Consider the following 6,922-nt stretch of genomic DNA (forward strand, 5'->3'; position numbering starts at 1 on the left):
GTTTTTTCATTTACTTTCAAGAACTGTGGGACAGAATGTTTTTATAGAAGTAATAATATAAGGGAAATGTGGTTTGTAAGGTTCTGTAGTCACTCTTATCCCCCTTGGAATGGAGAATGAACCCAAACACAATTACCAGCAGAAATATTTTCTGGAAAAAAAAAAACAAAAAAAACCCAGATTATGTTCTCTTAAACTTTTCTCAGTATAAGAAGCTGAGATACCCCTGCTCCTCAAATAACTACATATTTTATAGGCTACAAAAGCTGGAAGGGCTCCCACTAGGCCGTCTGATGAAACAATTTGCAGAAGGTACATCAGGAAGGACACACAGGTCTAGGTCTGTTCACCATGGCCAGGACACCGTCAGAAAGATCTGTGCATAATTTAAGTATGAACCAAGGCAGCACTGCATGCTGTTACGTCCTTCTTTTGCTCAGGCACGACCCTGCCCTTCACCACTTCCTCACCTCCTAAACACCAATCCCTGGCTGTGGACTCACCAGCGACTTCAGATAAAGATGGTGAGGAAAGGAGCAGGAGAAGTGGAAATAGAAAAGGAGAGAGAGGAGGAGGAAGATGGAGGAGGAACAGCCATTATCAAACACTGAACATGCTTTAAGTCTTTTCTCCAGCCTACTCACCTAATTAACAAATGGGGACCCTGAGTCACAGAGACATTCTCCAAACCACAGAGATACTCAGTTTCCACATCTGCTGGCTCAGGCCAAAATTACAACCTATAAGAAACTGTCCTTTCAATAGACCAGCCAGGTGAGATCCCTGGAGGAAATTTTGTCTCCAACCCCAGGTCATGGTACACATTACTACTTCAGCCAAAACAAAAAAAAGTCACTTTACTATTTAGATAACATATTTCAGAGTATGGGGATTCTTCTTGATAGCAGTCTGTTATTTTTAACCATTGTATGGTTTAAAAAGAAAACAAGCAAAGGAAATCTGCCTTTCTTACTTCCCACGAACAACTCTGCAGTGCAGTGGGCTCCACTTCTCTCTTTGGGAACGACTCCCATCGTGAAACGTGCACCTTTCTTTGAATCCTTCATCCACCTGCTATTCAACGCAGTCATCACTGATATTGAGGAGTGGAGGCAAAAGTACCCAAAATCCAAGTCCTATAGAGGCCGCCCCTACTTTGCTCCCAACACCCCACCCAACATCTGCACCTGATAAGCATGGAAGCTCATTGATCGTGGGGCCCTGTGTTGGCGGCTCAGCAGCAGAAGGGAAGAAGACAGTACACTGGGCTACAGAAAATAAATATTAAAACTTCCATTTACATTCTTTTCCATCTCATTTTTAAAAATACGTATATACACACATATATGAGTATAAGCTTTGTCATACATGTAAGTCATACAACCACAGTGTATGAATTTACAAAGAAATAAATATACATATATTGTAGCCACATGCTCAGAAAACTTTTTACTGACTAAGAGAATGGCAAGAATTTTGGAGAAACACTGACATAAGCCAGACCTCCCAGTCTTTTCAAGGGAACAGACCTAGAATCCAACACAACCATGGGCACTGGGTTCTATCAAGCAAACTATGTTTGGCCTGTCCAGAGAGTGAAAGACATGAGTGCACTAGAAGAGCCATTAATAGACTCTTGAACAACAATTTATGATCAGTGCCACCTTGCAGGAGAAGGGCAGGAAACGGAGGTAAGTGGACCATTCTCCCTGCACTCGCCTGCAGAAACCACATAGCTGTGGTCCACAAGGGACCCCAAGTCAGTGGGGAAGGGCTGGGTCGGTGGAGTAGAATGAAAGGTCAGAATCAAGCAGAACCCAGTGCAAAAAGCTCAGGGCCTTCCGGGGTGTGCAGAGCTAGAGGGGACAGTGGGCAGGGAGTAGGGGGCAGGGAGCTGGTGGCACAGGGCACAGAGCAGTGGAACCTCAGGCAGCATCTATCAGAAACTGGTGACCAGCAGCACATACCACACCCAGGAGAAAGTGAGAGAGGCTTGCAGTTAAGAATGGTTTACGTGTACATTACATTGTTGCAAGTATCCTATTGCTTTTGAAAGACAGGCTGAAGTGTGAAAGCAATAGTCTTATTTACTAATTTTTTTAAAAAGTAGCACTTTAGTTTCATATTTCGAAAATCCATTAGAATACATTTGATCATGTGAGCAGTTCTGCACAGAGAAAATAAAACTGGACTCTCAGGAATGAGGCCAACTATATGTAGTGGCTATAGTGGCTTAGGCAGGGATGTTAAAAATATCAGACAAAATTAAACATCAGATCGATATTCCTAGGGTTTGTATCCACTGATCATATTCACAAACTGGCAAAAACTGAGAAACAGTCCTAGCTACCAAGCCAAGCAATCCCGTGAGCAAGCTTGAGCATGGGCACATTCTTCCATGGCATTACTTCAGTGGTCACGAGATAAGATTAATTAATTAATAATCAAGTTTTAAGGAAGGCTGCCTCTGTACCTACACTTGCCACTGAAAGATGATGTCTGAAGAACAAGTGGAGAAAGAGAAGTAGTTCAGTTTTGACGCTAAAACCAATCTCTTGGACACGTCACTAGACATAGAAAATGAACTGAAATAAAAGTCTACACCAGTCTATCCACTGTACACCGTCTACATACCCAGCAATCTTCCGCAGTAGGTACGTCATCATTTCACACATTCTTGTGATCACTAACACTGTGGGATAGTCAGATATACTTGTCAAGGGGAAGCCAGATGTCACTAAAAGACTGAGTGAATGAGTGGAAATCTTGCAACCTGCTCTCAGAGACATGGCCATCAAATGAGATATTTCACAGCTCTAACATACACATGCTCTACAGTTCCTGAAGGCATACACAACCTACAACGCTTCTGTTTCCAAACACAGACTCTGAAACTCCCACGTCTTCCAGAATACAAAACACATAAGCCCCATAAACTCAAATATACACATAGCCACAAACAATAAGTCCACCTCATAAACACTGAGGACACCCATGCGAGCAACACAAACAAATTTTGCAAGTATTGCATTCCAGAATGGACACAGAGGACCCCTAAAAGTCTTGATATATTCACAAACCCCTTGTACACACAGACTGCCCATGAATACACATCCTGCATGCTCAGATACAAACACACAAAAAACAAGGACACCAACAATCCTTCTACTCGAACAGACACACACACACAACTCTTCCACACCTATGGACAAACACATGTGCAAATATGCTCAGTCCCTGAATACATACACCCCCCCCAAACACTATACAATATCTCACATCTCCAGAACACAATCTCCCCACCTCATCTTCCAAATATTCCAAAACACATGTAACAAACACCCTGGTATTCTCCAAGGAAATACACTTTACATACTCCTCATGAGGCCGAGGTGGTACCCCATTCGGATGAAGTCCCCCAAAGTTTAATGAAATTGAGCCGTGGCCTTGGTTCCTCAAGCTAATGCTGATTTAGGCTCTGGGAACAGGACTCTCCAGTTAGGGAGTTAAGATTTACAGCCAGCAACTGAGGAAGGGAGTGAAAGGAGGCAGCTGGGCAGTGTGGGATGTTACCTAATTGACAAGAAGGACCATAAAACAGTCACTAAGTTCCAGGGATACGGGACATTGTCTCAACATATATCTGCAAGATGTCTTTATAAGACAAAAAAAACCCCAGAGCTTTCCGATCCTTTGGAATGTGCTGAGTGGACATAAACTGTCAGAAGAAAGAGATTGATAAGAGCTGGAAGAATGACAGCAAAGAACCAAATGTTCCTTCTTTATCCTCGAGATTCATCCAATCAGAACCGTCCACCAGTTAACTGTACAGCCCCTTCCCCAACTGCGACCGTTTTCTTACAAAACCCCTTGCGGGCCAGCCCTCGAGGAGTACAGGGTTTTTCTGAGCTTTAGCCACCTGATCTCCATTACTTGGCCTGATAATTAAAACTTTCATTATTTCCACTGCACTTTGGACAAATGGACCAAACTATGGCTCTATTAAACTCGTAATCCCATACACCATACATAGATATACATTTTTGGCAGCTGACCAGGTACAGGGATCCAAACACTTGACCTTTGCATTACAAACTGCACTCTAACCAACTGAGCTAACTGCTCAGCCAAGCCATACACTACGAATAAACATATAATTCATCCACCTCCTGATGGATATACACACAAACCAGCATACACACCCAAGACACACAGAAATGTCTCCAGTATACCATTTACAAATACACATAAAACCATGCTGAAATCCCAAATTATCTCAGTCCAGTATGAACGAGCTGCTACATCCCCAGATACTAACAAATAACCATATCACACAGCTCTAATACAGATAAATAGTTTTCCCACTCCCCTGTATAAACAGAGAACCCCAACTCACTAACAGATACACATAAGTTCAATCCCCCAAATATATAACCCTACTGAAAACTATAAACACACACTGCCCCAAAATATTCATCCAAACTGCCATGCTCCTTGAATACACACCCAAACTTGATACACATGTGGATCTCTACATGCCCCCCAATATACCCACAATTACCTAGCACACTACAAATATGCAAACATGCCACTGTTTATCCCAAGATACATATATAGCCACACTACCTGCAAATACATAATCACAGATTCCAAATACTCTGACATTATTTACAGTATAACTCTACCGTCTTCCAGAACACAGAGTCATACAATTCCCACCCCACAACTGCACATATTCATCCTACCACTTCCCCAAAATAATCATAGGTCTGCCCTCACCCGCTGAAATACTCATACACATTTCCTGAATATTACAAAAAAAAAACCCCACATAACTAAGCAGCATACCCTGAATACACAAATGGTCTTCCTACGTTCCCCAATTCTATAAACCAATTGCACATGCAAAGAAATATACACAAGCACTTTCCCTAACATTGCCATATGCATGGGCAGATAACCCTTCTACACCCACCATCAGACATTCACAAATCCCTAACATTCAGGAAAAAACACAAGGGTAAAATATTCCTCCAAAACCCCAATAACAAACACCTAAACTCTTTGAGTATAGATGCATTACATCTCACACCCTCCACATATATTCAACACTATACACTCTAGCAAAAAGTCACGACCTTCCCTTAATCCGAAATACCCACACAGACACAACCAACCCACACGTGAATATGCATATCAGAAATTTTCACCAACCAATGAAATACATAGTAACTCCCGAATTTGATCCCCAAATAAAGACATACAACAAACCATTCACACATCCTGTACTAGTCTGTTTTTGTTGCTTACGACAGAATATCTGAAACTGGCTCATTTAAGGAAACAAAATTTATTTCTTACACCTTTGCAACCTTGGAAATCCACAGTCCAGAGGGTGCATGTAGTGAGGGCCTTCTTCAGGGTGCGAACACTCTCTAGGGACCCACAGTGACCAGGGTATAACAAGGTGAGAAGGGCAAGAGCAAGACAGCTAACCTCCTCACTTGCTCTCCTTATGAAGCCATCAGAACCACGCCCTAGAAAACCCATTAAATCATTAACCCATTACTTCATGAATGGATCGATCCAGTCACAGGACACAGTCCTTGCCATCCAATCACCTCTTAAAGGCCCCCACCTTCTACCACATACTTCGGGTTAAGTTCTAACATGAGCTTGGGGGGATATTCAAACCATGGCAACCCCTGAATTGCTACAGTCCCCAAGAGGCCCACACACAAGTATATCACCACATTTTCAGATATTCAAAACCACCCTAAGACTCTCACACCCCCAAAATCAAAAACAAAACTTTCTCACATCCTCAAATACACACACTGACCCCCAAACAACCCATGAATATACACACATACGTTTGTGTGATAAATTTTACTAATATAATGCATATGTACCATACAATTTACAAACAATAATAAAATACACACTCCTCTTCACTGTGAATTCCATATAGGTAAATGATTCTCATATAATGCTTTCACTGATTTCCATTAAACTCTTGTATCCACAGGCAATCAATGCTTGCAAGTCAATCATGACTTGACAACATACAACTATGAAAAAAAGCTACCTATTCAAGTTTGCAAAGTTGCTCACATCACTGAAAAATGAGTGTAGTTACAACATAAATGCTGTCTATTAACTTTACAGTAACAAATTTCGTAAAAGAAGCAATGACATGTACATAACAACCTCACTCATTTTTCAGTGACTTGAGCTATTCTTCACTGAATTGGATAAAAGTTTTTTTCCTTTTTTTGGGTGAGGGAGGAGGTACGGGATGGGGGAGCGGACAGCCTGCACAGGAGATAATCATTTTCAAATACTGAACACGTTTTCCTCCAGCTTTCGCACTATCTGGAAAGTAAGAGATACAGAGGCGACACACATTTATGTTCCCCGCATTATCTCATTTCCCACTCACTTGCACTCCAGGCACCAAGAGAACAATGCAAGGATCCCTGATGTGCTGCCTTTGCCCATGTGCATGTGTGGGGCTCACTTGGAAGGTCCTGGGAGGTCTGCAGAGGAGGAAGGAGGTGATGGATTGGGGGCACCCCCGGAGTTTCTCCAAGCAGGTGATGATGCCTTCTCATGGGACCTTCCTGGCCATCTCTCCTGAGCATGAGTGCATCTGAAACGCCCACTCGTGATTTTCAAAACGGCAAACCTGCCATCATTGCTTAGATACACCACCTTCAGTGAAAGACTTTTTGGAGCAATCGACCCTAAAGCAAGGTGTTCTCAAAAGTGGAGCAAGTGCTCACTTACTCTTGGGACCGCACACCTTTAATCTTGTTCACGCCTCTCAAAAGATAGTGTGTCCTTTCCTTTTTACTAGTCAGCCTGAATTTTCCACTACAGAACAGTCCGGGCAAAGAATTTTAGAACTGGGAAACACTCC

The sequence above is a fragment of the Cynocephalus volans genome, chromosome 6 (assembly GCF_027409185.1).
Source record: "Cynocephalus volans isolate mCynVol1 chromosome 6, mCynVol1.pri, whole genome shotgun sequence".
Classification (NCBI taxonomy): Eukaryota; Metazoa; Chordata; class Mammalia; order Dermoptera; family Cynocephalidae; genus Cynocephalus; species Cynocephalus volans.